General features: G+C 41.3%; 1 long non-coding RNA gene across 17 annotated transcripts in view; it reads right to left on the bottom strand.

Annotated features, from left to right (window-relative positions):
- Positions 1 to 3,155: 3,155 nt before the first annotated feature.
- LOC123617468 (uncharacterized) overlaps positions 3,156 to 14,685 on the bottom strand; it is a 67,164-nt gene continuing 55,634 nt past the window's right edge. For 10 of the 17 annotated variants that reach the window (XR_012503666.1, XR_012503668.1, XR_012503672.1 and 7 more), the window contains one exon: positions 11,365 to 13,329. This is a non-coding gene — a long non-coding RNA (uncharacterized LOC123617468). Of the gene's footprint in view, positions 13,330 to 14,685 lie in introns of all 17 variants that reach the window. The other 7 variants (XR_012503680.1, XR_012503681.1, XR_012503682.1 and 4 more) reach the window with 7 other exon arrangements.

Here is a 14,685-nt window from a genome sequence, read left to right as displayed (position 1 = left end):
ACTGTGCTAGGCACTGTGCTAGATGCTTACACATACTTTATCCCATTTAATTTTTATGTCTCTTAAGAGATAAAGTAGACGACCGCTCCCATTTTACAGTAATTGAGATTCAGAGGTTAGATTTATTACCCAACATCTCAGGGAAAACTAGCAAGTCCAGGACTCACCCAGGTTTGTCTGACTGCCCACACTGTCAATTTCGTGTTACGCAATTTCTCACAAGCCAGAGAGGTCCGGGATGAGCACAGCTTCCAGAGAAAATATGTGAAAAAGGGAGGGGAGCTACGCACTGCAGACCAACACTAACCGTATGCTGTCATTTTAAAAATTCATACGCTCTTTTTCTCAATTTATAAATAGAGAGTAATATTACCATCCTTACTCCATTCTCTTGACTTTGATTTCCCAAAAGACAGCATCCTTGTGGTTCAAACTAGAAGTTTATTTGGTCACACTCGAAGGAAGTTGAGGGGAAAAAAAGGCTAAAAATTATTTTATTTCAAGAAATTTGTTTTGAAAGAATAGTCTTAATAAAAACCCAGACTATACATACTGAGTATAAACTTTTGCCTTGTGTGTGTATTGCATAAATGTCACATCATGTTAATGGAAACGCTGAGCATTTTACAAATGCCTGGAAGTAATGGAAACTGTGTTTGACTGTCATAGGACACGGGACTCTGAATCAAGGGTCTGCTATGTACTATGCAAGCTTTACGCCATTTTTCAAACTGGTCTTTGCCTGCCTGGGTTCTTCTAATTAATGCACTATTTCTAGTAAGCAAAAAAAAAAAAAGAACGAGTAGTATTTTCACCTTTGTTTCAATTGAAAACCTTAACCAAAAACGCCACAGGGGACTGAAACAACAAGGTGAATTTGTCATGCAGTCACATTTGAACCCTTTGCCGCCCCTCCCAGCGTGAAATAAAGGAAACAAGCTTGAACACTAGAGGGCAACATTGTTCCTCAAAAACACACGCAAAGGAAAAACTAGGGATGTATAAAATTCCTCAGTATTTTTTTTTCTTCCCTTTAAGAAGACTCCTTTCCAATATACACACTTTGATGAATTTGGAGGCATGCATATTCCCAAGGTGATAAACAGTGTCACCTCCAAAGTTTCCTCCTGCCCTTCCCCACCCCCAGCCTTTTTTTTTTTTTTTTTTTTTTGTGATAAGAACTTAAAGTGAGGTCTACCCTCTTGACAAGTTTCCAAGTGCACAGTACAGCATGGTTAACTATCGGATCCGTGCTGTAGAGCAGATCTCCAGAACTTGCTCATCTTGTACAACTGAAACTTCATGCCTGTTGAACAACTTTCCCCATCTACTGTGCCCCGGCAACCACCCTTCTACTCAGGCACTGAGCTGACTGTTTTCAATACCTCATGTAAGTGGGATCAGGCAGCATTTGTCCTGTGCTTGGTTAATTTCACTAGGACAGTGTCCTCCAGTTACATCCAGGTTGTCTCCAGTGGCAGGATTTCCTTTTTTTTTTTTTTTTTTTTTAAGCCTGAGGAATATTTCACTGTGTGTATAGACCACATTTTCTTTATCTGTTCATCTGTCAGTGGACATCTAAGCTGTTGCCACCCCTCGGCTACTGTGAATATTGCTGCAGTGAGTGAGCCTGGGAGTGCAGCTATCTCTTTGAGATGCTGATTTTCACTCTTTGGGGTGTACACTTCCTGGATCCTAGAGTCACTCTGTGTTTCATTTTTGGAGGAAACTCCATACTGTTCTCCGTTGCCACATTTCCCAGACGCTGTGGACGATCGGCCTCGGTTCCTGGCGCTGGCCAAACCCTCTCCTCATCTGCCACTTCCCGGCACCTCTTGTCTGTTCCAAAACATGCCTTTAGCTCTTTCTGAAAATCACCTTTTTTAGGAAAGACTTTCCCTCGCCACCCTGATAAAAATTACAACCGTAGGCCATATTCCTCCTCCATGCATTATGTTGCTTTTTACTTATCTTCATGTTTTTCTTATAAACTATATTTTTCTAGTAGAAAGTAGGCTCCACACATGCCAGTAATTTTGTCTGCTTCATTCACTTCATACTAAACTCGGAAAATTCTCTCTTTTACAAAACCAGGGGTTAGAGAAGGGACTGCCAGGTAACGCTCACCACGTGTATGTGAAGACGCCTCCCTTTGGGGAAGCGTTCCTATTCTCCAGTGGCACCAGGAAATAATGCGTTACATTCTGCATATTCCACCTTAAACTCAACACGTCCAAAACCAGACCTCTTATCTTTTCTATCTTCTGGGCTTTCTGACTAGGTTGGGAAAAATTACTAGCAAACACCCAGAGACACATCTAGAAGACATTCCACCCTTATCATGTTCATCTCCCTTCACTTTGAATGTGTGTTTAGTTGCTTTGCATCTTGGCCTGACTTTAGTTTAGTGAGAGCAGGAACCTGATTTCTCTTCCCCACCGTCACGTACTCCACGCCTGGCATGGTGTCGGTCACGTGGTGGGAGTTTAATAAACCCTCATTAGACACATGTCACTGAATACACTCTAGATTCCTCCCTTTCTCTCATTCCTCATTTTCCAAGAGTCGTCAAGCCCCTGATTCTATTCCTGCATGGCTCTCTAATCACCTCTTCTTCCTGTCTCCAACTTTGTCCATCACCTCCTCCCCATTGAGCCTCACTTCCCCAACCAGGCCAAAAGCAATCATGTTTCCCATTCCTCAGCAAGCCCTGTCCTGCCTCCACACCCTACCTGTGCTCTGCCCTCCACCTGGAGCCCTCCCGCCCACCTGTCCCGGTCTGCTTCATCAGCTCCTGCTCATGTTCCCATGGCACCGGGACAAACCTCTGACAGCCCACGTCGCTGCACGAGGACGCTCTGTTCCCTGTCCTTCCCCGCATGGGCCTCAAGGGCAGGAATTCTCTGTTTCCTCTTTGTGTCTCAAGAGCCTCACTTGGCCCCTCTGCCACGGCAGGCCCTTGAAGAATATTTGCTGAAGTGTAGCTTGAGAACACACCTTCATTTATGAGTCTACATTTTTACCCCACCCTGCTTTTAGTTTCCTTTGTTCCTCTGCTTTTAATGCTTATGAAGTATTGAATTTTTACCTTCAAAATGACTTTAAAGAAGTTTTTTAAACTTTTTAAAATTAAAAAAAATGTATTTATTGACGTGTAGTTGACTCAATGTTAGTTTCAGGTGTACAGCAAAGTGATTCAGATATACATATACATACTTATATATATTTTTTCTTTTCAGACTCTTTTCCGTTATACGTTATTACAAGAAATTGGATATAGTTCCCTGTGCTATGCAGTAGAAGTACACATCAAAATTTTATTGTAATAACTGGGTTGGGAAAACTGAGAACCAAGAGTTGACTGGATTTCCAGTCAGCTTACCAACACGTGAGGTTTCCTGGACTGGAAAAGTCAAGAGCGGAGGGGGAGATGCACTGAATTCTCCTTGCCCGGAACGACACTGCCCCACAGACAGTGCTGCCCATCATCCTGGCAAAGGGAGAATTGATACCCATGTTTCTCACTCAGGATGCCTGCTATGGGCTGAATTTGGTCTTCTCCAAAATTCATCGGTTGAAGCCCTAACCCCCAGTCTCTCAAAATGTGACTATATTCAGAGATAGGATCTTTCTAGGGGTGATTAAGTTAAAATGAAATTATGAAGGTGGACCCCAATTCAATATGACTGATGTCCTTGCAAGGAGAGGGTTTTTGGACACAGACACACACAGAGAGATCATGTAAAAACAAAGGAGAAGACAGCCATTAACAAGCCAAGAACAGGGGCCTCAAGAAAAACCAACCCCATCGACACCTTGATCTCAGATTTCCAGCCTCCAAATCTGTTGAAGCTGCTCCATCTATGGCACTTGGTTACAAGAATATTCATGCATCAGTCCTGCTATATGTGTGCCTTTTGCAACAGTGGAATCTTAACGTGCACGTTGTTTCCCAGTGGCGCTTTCAAGTAACAGCAGGTGAGCTGTTTCAATGCTGAGCATTTTTAATGGCCCAATAGCTTTTTTGGTTCTGACAAAACTTCATACAATCTCTTCTTAAAGAAGCCATGCCTTGTCTTTGCAGTACATTTTAAAACACAGTTGAACTCAGTAATGTCATTTTTTAAAATCAAAGCACAGTTGATTTTTGATGTGTTAATTTCTGGTGTACAGCATAGTGACTCAGTTCTACATATATATGTATCCTTTTTCATATTCTTTTTAGTTATAGATTATTACAAGATAATGACTATAATTCCCTGTGCTACACAGTAGGACTTTGCTGTTTATTTATTTTCTACATAGGCATTTGTATCTGCGAATTCCAAACTCCTAATTAAATTAGGAATCATCTCATTTTGAAAAGAGCTCCGTGGGGACCTCATGCCCATCAATCCATCTCCCTAATTTCACTTTCCAAGTTAGGAAGGAAGAAAGGAGCTCAGGCCTTGACACCTCAAACTCCTCCTGCCCCCTCCTCCTCGGCCCTTATCTTCCTTCCACCTCCCTCCATCCGTGTCCATCATGGAAATCCAATGCTTCCCCATCTTTATGAGAAGCACAAACATGTAAATTCCTCGAATGCCTTAGGCCTCCAGTGATTCTATTTGTAAATATTCCGGGAAGAAAAAGCATGGCCCCTAAAGTAGCTTGGAATTCGCTTGGAGCTGGTTTGCAGATCGGCGGTGGGGAAGCGGAGATACCGCGCGGCTTGTTCTCATACGCACGCATTGTTTTGCATTTGGGTTTGGTTTCTAAATTAGAGTGCAGACTCTTATAAACATGTTTTGGGCCCCACGTAGGGCTTCGCTGATGGAAGGCACGATACTGAAGTGGGTGCGAACTCGAGCTTTGATGGCTACCAGACCTCCGTTCAAATCTCAGCATCTCTACCGACAAACCATGACACGTGTCCCGGGCAGATTTCTCTCTCAGCCAGTTTCCGTATCTGGACGTCTGTAACGTGTCCAGATTTGCAACACCTCTCAAGGGCTTGTGGGGAAGAAGAACAAATGAAACACAAGATATTTAGGGTGGTGCCTGATACACAGTAGAGATTAGCGAAAAAATTTTAAGATATTTTATTGCCGTGGCCCCAATACATTTCTGTAAGGAAATCCCATACTCTGAGTGGAGGTTCATATCTTAGATGTATAAAGCAAGCTGGCTGAGGTCCTGTTTTGTCCTACTTTTCGCTGCTTGATTGGGGAGAAGAACTGGACCTAAAAAATAAAGTTGATAAAAAGGAGGCTGCAATATGAGCACAGAAATTAAATTACTCTTTATTGTTGCCACAAGGACATTTCAGTGGAGGCTTTTTAAATCTTCTACTCAATAGATATCTTTTTATGAGCAAATAGTTTAGCTGCTGATATTAGGTTTTATTTATCCCTTCAGTGAACATTGCAGGGTTTTGGAAAGTAACTGTGGACAGGGGCAGAGAGTTCCTTGGGTCCCAGGCCATGGGAGCTGAGTCACCACAGAGAAGGCTGAGCTGAAGGGTCTCTTCTTGGCTGTCAAGTGGGCATTTCCACTATTATTATATAAAGTCACCTATTTCTGTATAGTTAGGGGGAACAACAGTTTCAAATAAAGGCACTCTTCTCTTACAAAACTTTACCTCAGTATTTTAAGGACTGGAATAATTTTGTGCATCATTGCAATGTAAATCATTCTTTTTTTTTTTTTTTTTTTTTTTTTTAGCTAATTTGAGCTTTCCTGGAGGGGGTGTGGAATTACACATCACACTTCTTTGCTCAAAAAACCAAGTCATCTTTGCTGCTTTTTTATTTTAACTTAGATCTCCTTTCTCAAATTCACATCATGGTTTTGCAGGATTCTGCACCTTTCCTCCAGGCCTCAGCAAACCACCTCTGATTATCGCATCAAGCGCCTGGCTCTGACCTGGGATTCCCCCTACCCACCTGCGGACGTGCCTGGTTGGTCTAAACATTCCACCCATAACTCTCAGATTTCCTAAGAGCATCTTGCACAGAAAAACTGAAGGCCACTTGGGCCTTGAGCCAAGACAGCTTTTCCTCTGGAATCACACTGAACCAGCATAACTCTTGGCCATCTCTGTTAAGCAATTTTCTGTGTCTCTCTCCTCTTTGAAGGTGAATTAGGGAATGATGTGTTAAGGTAGTATTTTCTCTGAGAGGTAAGGAAAGAGAAGCCTTTGAAGAAGACAGGCTTTTATTACTGAGAAATTACTTGGGGCTTCCCTCCGCCCTCCTCCCTGCCTCCCTGCATCACTGCAGCAGGCAACAAGAACCCAATACTGCCAAAATCCACTGGCCAAATGGAACCACAGCGCTTCCTGACACGCCAAACACTCAGCCCTCCGATGACGCAAGATCCTGGTGCAATTTAGTCATGCACAAACAAGAGTGGCCCTTGACTAGCTTTTCTTGCTTGGATTCCAAGTATCACCACCTATACCGTACCAGGCCTGTAATGGTGACGACAGTGCTCATTCCTTTGTCAATTGAGGTAGCAATCATCTCTCTTCTTTTTTAATTGAGGTATAGTCAGTTTACAGTGTGTCAATTTCTGGTGTACAGCCTAATGTTTCAGCCATACATGTACATACATATATTCCTTTCTGTATTCTTTTTCATTATAGGTTACTACAAGATATTGAATATAGTTTCCTGTGCTGTACAGAAGAAATGTGTTGTTTATCTAGTTTATACATAGTAGTTAATATTTGCAAATCTCAAACTCCCAGTCTATCCCTTCCCACCCACTTTGCCCCGGTAACCATAAGTTTGTTTACTATGTCTGTGGATCTGTTTCTGTGTTGTAGATGAGTACATTAGTGTCTTCTTTTTTCTTTTTTTGATTCCACGTATGAGTGCTATCATGTGGTTTTTTCTTTCTCTTCCTGGCTTACTTCACTTAGAATGATGATCTACAGGTCCATCCATGCTGCTGCAAATGGAATTATTTTATTCTTTTTTATGGCCGAATAGTATTGCATCTTATAAATATACCACCGCTTCTTCATCCAGTCATCTGTTGATGGACATTTAGGCAGTTTCCATGTCTCAGCTCTTGTATATAGTGCTACTATGAACATTGGAGTGTGTGTATCTTTTCAAATTAGAGTTCCCTCGAGATATATGCCCAGGAGTGGGATTGCCGGATCATATGGTAAGTCTGTTTTTAGTCCTTTAAAGAACCTCCATACTGTTTTCCTTAACAGCTGCACCAAACTACATTCCCACCTACAGTGCAGGAGGGTTCCATCTTCACTACACCCTCTCTAGCATTTATCGTTTGTGGACTTTTTAATGCTGGCCATTCTGACTCGTGTGAGGTGATACCTCACTGTAGTTTTGGTTTGCATTTCTCTGACAGTTAGTGATACTGAGCATTATTTCACGTGCCTATTGGCCATTTGTATGTCTTCATCAGAGAATTGCTTGTTTAGGTCTTCTGCCCATTTTTGGATTGGGCTGTTTGGTTGTTTTTGTTATTAAGTTGTATGAGCAGTTTATATAGAAATTAAACCTTTGTTAGCTGCATCATTTGCAAATATTTTCTCCCATTGCATAGGTTGTCTTTTTGTTTTTCTTATGGTTTCCTTTGCCGTGCAAAGGCTTGTAAGTTTAATTAGGTCCCACTCTTGAACAAGATTGATTCTTGTTCAAATTGTGCTGATTACAACAGGAACAAAGATGAATAAGCAGTATCCATGGTCATCCATCAATAACTCACAATCTAATGGCGAAAAGGACAATTCCAAAACAATATGGAAACCCAGTAACCAGCATTCACAAGGGAGCTTCTAACCCAGAAAACAAGAGGAGGAAGCAAAGACCTCTTGAAAAATCAGTGCCTGAATTGAATGTTATACTTGAAATCTCAGGGATCTAAAGAGATCGAAATATTTTTAGATGCTCATTTGTTCCACAAACACCCTCAGGTCCCATTGGAAAATGGGCTCCAGAGCTGTGACTTCTTTATGGAATTAAATGTCGTCCATTTGCTTTTACTTCTTCTTCTCGTAGGAATGAGGCCGTAAATTCTGCTCACAAAATAGGTATTTCTCAACTTTCAAAACTTTGGTTCGGAAAACGTCTATTTCCTGCTCAGTTAAACGAGGCTCCCGCCAATGCTGGCTCTCACTCTTCTGCCAAAGCCATTATACATGTGGGCTGTGATGTCTGGACAGACTTTAAATAGGAACGTTGAATCCCAACGGGTGTGTCTTGATGTGATAATTGCTTTTGGGACAGGTTATTGTGCATGGCTTTCAGTCCAAGGCATTCAGCTTAAAATACATTTTGCATATCGTGCAAATCACTTGGAAAAAAATCCTTGGTGAACTGCCTATAAAATTCCTAGCACAGGCTAAGTCATATCCTCAAGTATTTCATTTTTCCATTGGACCCAACTTCCCAAACAGTTAAAAAAAATAGAGACTTTAATTAACGGCAAATTTTATTACTCTCATTCTAAGGGTGGAGAAACTGAGACACTAAAATGAGTCATCCACAGCTGCAGAAAAAGTTAGATGCAAAATCTATTGGTAGATTCTAGTTCAGATTTCCATTCATTAGATGTTGCATCTTCTTACATTCCCTTTCAATAAGAGATTTTTCCCTGTTTGTGATATAATGAAACAAATCTGTAGAAGTGAATGCAAAAAAGAAAAAGTAAAGCATTGAGATGGATGTCAGGATTGTCCTGTCACTGTGCTTTGATTATAGAGTGCATTTTACACGGACACCATGTCTTTAATTTTTTTATCCTTCTGACATCGTATCTAGGTTATCCCTCAATATAGTGTATTGGAGGCCATAAACTAAACTCATTTCTGTTCTCCATGAAGTACATTCTATGGCTATATTGATACTGTTAGTCTGCTCTTATGCTAATATATTGCTCTATTAATTTATTTTTTGTTCATAGTCCATACCAGTGAATATTCACCAAGAAATACATGGTCAATTTGAGAAATGGTTTGCACCCCAATGTTCATTAGCTGCATTATTTATAATAGCCAAGGTATAGAAGCAACCTAAGTGTCCATTAGCAGATGAATGGATAAAGAAGACTTCATGTGTGTATATATATACAAAATGGATACTACTCAGCCATAAAAAAAGAATGAAATTTTGCAATGTGAAACAACATAGAGGGACCTGGAGGGTATTACGCTTAGTAAGATAATTCAGACAGAGAAAGACAGATAACCTGTTATCATTTATTGAACTAGTGAATATAACAAAAAAGAAACAGACTCACAGATCTAGAGAACAAACTAGTGGTGACTAGTGGGGAGAGGAAAGGGGGAGGGGCAAGATGGGGTAGGAGAGTGAGAGGTACAAACTACTATGTATAAAATAAATACACTAAACAAGGATATATTGTACAGCACAAAGGATATAGCCAATATTTTATAATAACTTTAAGTGGAGTATAATCTATAAAAATTTTGTACCACTATGTTGTACACCTGAAAGTAATACAAAATTGTAACTCAATTGTGCTTCAATCAAAAAAAAAAAAAATTTAGTACCCGTCATTGGAAATATCCTTTGACTGTTGAGTATTGAGAATGTTTTTCTTGGTAAATATTCACTCCAGAAGACAATTAATTATAAGTAAGTTAATAGGCAAATCCTTTGTGGGAGGACTGCCCAATGATCAGATATAAGCCCTGATAATTCTGGTTCTTGCTGTGACCCAGAAATCGAAGCATTTCCAAAGGCAGGGAAACACTCTCCCCAGATAATGGAATTGTGGGCACTTCCCAGCAGGGCGCCCTCCTCTTCTCAGCAGCTGTTTCATTGACTCAACACATGGATGCAGGTGCCTGAGCCAAGTCAAAGTGCAGCCTCTTACCCTTTGGAGAGTGCCAGCCGCTGGTGGTGGCAACACTAATACATCCACGTTCCAGTTTCATCCGGTCCTCCTACGTGCCAAGCCCCGAGCCACACCCTAGGAATAGAGAACACAATAGACACAGTCTGGTGGGAGACATAGTCAACAAATGCAAAATGTGCAGAGAACTATGAGAACACGTAATGAAGGATGCAAACTAAACTGGAAAATTAAGAAATTAGGCAACTACGTGGAGAAAGTACTTCATCTAAGAACTGGTTCGCAAACTTGGCTGCACATTGAAATCACGTGGGGAGCTTTCAAAAATCCTTTTCCATGGGTCTCACCTCCAGAGATTCTGATTAAACTGGTATGGGATGATGCCTGGGCATCAGAATTTTTTACAACTCCCTAAGCAATTCAAACAGGTGGCAAAGTTTGGGACCCCAAGTCTATGGATAAATAAGTAAGAGGGAGTCCAGTGAAGATGGTCCTAGTGGAGACAACAGTATGTACAAAGGCCCTGGGGTCTGAAGGAGCTTAGAACATTCTGGAAATGAAGCACCTGGAGTGTAAACAGGAGGCCTGAAGGGGCAGGAGCTGGATCACATATGGCCTTGCTAAGTTAGGCTGCAGATTTCACACTATTTGGTAAGAGCAGTGGAAGCCACTCTGTGGCTTGAGATAAGGAAGTAAAATCATCAGACTTGTTTATAAAAGGCAGCTCCGACTGCAGGGCAGAGAGTTTGTTAGGGGTGGTATGATATTAACCAAGCCTCTCTCTATGTTCCAGGAGCTCAGAGCTATAGGAAGAGCAGGATGATAGAAACAGGAACAGGGTTGCAGTCATGCCAAGCAAAGGAGAAAGGAGTTGGGCTCTCCGAGCTGACCCTGGGCAGTGGGAGAATCTGATTTTCTTTCACATAAGCCACTGTGAGTCCAACTCCCTCCCATTACACGGTCCTCTATCCTCTAATCAAAATTCTTCACCTTTCCCATCCTCAGCCCCTCCAGCAGCAACCCCAGACTGTGCTGAACAAGCAGGGACAAGTCACAGAGAAGAAAGAGCCCTGAGAGAGATTTCTGTTACCTATGGGGACCCCCAGAGCCCTGAGAATTGAAAATGAAAGCCAGGTGCCCTCTGCAAGGACCAGAGGTGCATCCTTGGGGGGGGAGAGGGGCTACTCTCAAACCTCCACCATCCACAGCCGCCCTCCAGACAGGAAGAGCCATTGGCCACCATCTGAAACTTCTCTGGATGCCTCATGTGAGCAAGCTTGCCAATGGCGGCAACACAATATACTGTGAACCAGCCACTCCTTTCTTCCACAATATGTGACAAATTAGAAACGAGTTTACACTACTTTCCATTCTACCCCAGATTTGCTATTGAACCTTAAGACATAGGCTTCTTAACTCATTATTTTCCATCCACAAAATGAATCTTTTGATAACTTGGGAGGGAAGCAGAAAACTCTAATCATTGGATGACTTCAGCATTCAAAGAAATTAAAATAGAAATCCACAAAATCTAAAAAAAATTATTTTAATAGTAATCTAGTCATAACCCTTCAATATTCATTCAATATGAGCCAGAATCTATGCATACATATCTCACCCAACACTGCCACCTCCTCCATGAGTAGGATAGTATTATCTCCATTTCGTAGAAGAGGAAACCGAGGTTCTGAGTGGAACCATAATTTGCCCAGGGACACAGGAGGAATAATTGGCTGGCTTGTGCCTTGAACCCAGCTCTAGTCTGACCCTGCAGCACCCATTCTCAATCAGTATGCCCCACTGGTTCCCTCGCTGTTGGTTCTTTCTCAGTTTGGGAAAAATTCTGAGCTCCACCTACTCATAGTATCATAGCAGAGATGCTTCTGATGGTACCAACATGAAAACCCCTGAAAATTTAATGTCAGTGAGACAAGGAAATACCTAAAGCCTCTAAATACCAGGTATGTAACCAAGGCCAGTTACTTGAGCGCTCTGTCTGTTTCCTCACCTGCAAAATGGGAAAGTAAGAATAAAATCTACCTCACTGGTCTTGTGAGGATTGACTAAAAGGATTATAAAAATAAACTCATCTACAAAACAGAAACAGACTTGCAGACACAGTAAACAATCTTATGGGGGGAGAGGGGGTGGAAAGGGATACATTTGAGAGTTTGAGATTTGTAAATATTAGCTACTATATAGAAAAATAGATAAAAAACAAATTTCTTCTGTGCAGCACAGGGAACCAAATTCAGTATCTTGTTATAACCTTTAATGAAAAAGAATGTGGAAATGAATAATATGTATGTATATGCATGACTGGGACATTATGCTGTACACCAGAGATTGACACATTATAACTGACTACATTTCAATTTAAAAAAATTAAAACAAAACATAGCACTTACTACAGCCTATCATGTTAGTGTTCAATAAATTATTGATTATTAGTATTATTACTATTATTATAATAGTTTGTACATTTCTTCATCTTTTTACCCCAGTTGTGCAGCACCTTTAACTTTCAAAGTGGAAAGTGGCCACAAAATTAGATAAAAGACTATAAATAGAGTTCCGTCAGCCGTGCTTGGGCAGTAATTTGATGGAGGTGGGGTCCTGGGGAGTGAAGAAAGGCAGCTCTGCCCATCACCACTAGGTGGTGCTAATATATTACAACCACCCACAAAGCTTTTCCTATAAATTTCACAATCAAAAATGATGCGCCTGAGGGCTGGCTGGCGCCAGAGCATTATGGTCTAAAAGTTGCCTATTATTCTACTTCTGGCACAGGGACTCTACAGTGTTACTTACATTAGGCCATGCATGACCCCGAGAGAAAGACAGGGATTGTATTCTAATGGCTGTATTTTAGATAGAAGACAATTTTAAATAGCTGTCTTTTGATTTCATAATGAGGTCACACAGTCAACAGCAGAAATCTACATTTTTTGCTCAGTGTAAAAGGTAATGAATTATTGCTGTAAAAGAATGACTTGATACAGAGATTAATAAAGACTCTTAGACAAGAGTTTTACAATTAATTGGTTCCTGGATTAAGAAAACTCACATGACCTCCTGGAATTAAAATGTCCTCACGGGCTCTAACTGAACAATAATTACGGTCAATTTTCTCTGCCTAATTTTAAAAGTCAATTCCTGCCTTTTCTCAAGTTTCCCATCTCAACAATACCCAGTTTCACCCACAGATGGAAGCCCTGAACACAGTGTCAGGCTTGTTTCCATGGAAGGGTCATTCAAGGATTCCAGTTGGTTGCCACATAGTCTGGGTGATGAAATGCTGTTGCTTCCTGGGAACCACAGGTGGGCAAGGCTTTGGCATTCTGTGTCCCACGGGACAGAGGACCTGGCTCCTCTGAGTTGCATGTCTTCCTCCTCCAAATGGAAAAGTTCTCTCTACACAACCGTCGTCAGCTGATTTCATGCAGGTGTTCTGCTCTCTCACTCGCCCGTATTCCAAAGGGATGCGGCAGGGAGCTATTTGCCAAAGGGGAAATATTATGTTATTTTCTATTTTCATAGCCAAAAACAATTTCAAAGGGACCCTGCTTTTAATTTCTTGTTTTAATTTCCATTTGGGCAGGCTATGTAGCCCTTGAAAACTGTATCACTGAGGACTCCAGAAACAAAGGAGAAAGGCCTACCTGTGCAACCCTGGCCTGATTCTGACAACGCCTACGATCTGAATTCCTCCCACATTTTAATCTTCCAGCTCACAGCCCATTTTACATGCATTGTCTCATGTTGGTCTACACACCAACGCTGTTGGAAGACAGCCAGGCAATGGCTGTCGCCTCTTGTCGATGCATAGAATCTGATTTGTCCAAGAGTTAACGAGTGATACAGTTGAGACTCAAACCCAAGTCTTCATGAAATGTTGCTTTGTGATTCCAGCTTTGCACATCAGGCACCGCTTCTCAATCACTCCTGCTCATTTGGTATTCATCACCAACTGCCTTCAGTTCTTCATGGGTATATACGGTCTCTGTCCAACTAAATATTAAGTTTATAGACAGTGACTATGTCTAATAAGCCTATTGCTCCCACAAAGCCTTAAACACGCAATAAGTAGTAATTAAAGTCTTGATCATGTAAAGAATAAGAATAATACAGGTATTTTATTTATATGCACTTGAACCTAAATAAAACCTATTCTGAATGCTTAGGTTCTCCTTTTGCATAAGGGAAAAACACATCAGGACTGAAAGATGGACAATCTTTTCAAATTCATTTTAAACGGAAAAAGTATGTCAATTTAGGGCAGACTCATTTCCTATTCTATATCCCTTATGGGTTTAGGTTATAATTTTGATGACAGCAAAGAGATTGGGGTGTTTTTCTGTTTTCCTTTGCTAAATGACATGATTTGGGTACAAGTAAAATTGTGTTTCTGTGGGTTTGCCTCCATATTTACTCTCTGCCTGACTCCCATTTTCCAGTGTTTCATAGTCTGGAGAGGAAGTGTGGTCTGGTGGTCAGAAAAACAGTTTGGGAGGCTAGAGTCGTGGCTTCTATTCCTGTCTGGTTTCCTGACTCATCATGAGATCCTGGAGAGTCACTTAAGCACAGTGGGCTTCAGTTTATCTGCTCTTTCCCCTGCCGAGGGATGGTGCTCAGAAGTAATCAGATCATCTGACAATATGAAATGAGAAATACGTTTGGCTCTAAAAAGAAATAATACCATTTGAATACAAGTCTTCGTGATAAGGGAAATATTGGCTATGGAGGAAAAACAGGATCCTCTAACTCTACCAGCTGAAAAGAGTCATCATAGTCATCTTCTAGGAAGCGTTGGTTCAGCTGGTTATGGGTCTGGACTGAGATAGTGTCTGG

Source organism: Camelus bactrianus, chromosome 3 (genome assembly GCF_048773025.1).
Source record: "Camelus bactrianus isolate YW-2024 breed Bactrian camel chromosome 3, ASM4877302v1, whole genome shotgun sequence".
Classification (NCBI taxonomy): Eukaryota; Metazoa; Chordata; class Mammalia; order Artiodactyla; family Camelidae; genus Camelus; species Camelus bactrianus.
Note: the sequence above shows the minus strand (reverse complement) of the source record. Positions and strands in the feature narration are given on the sequence as shown.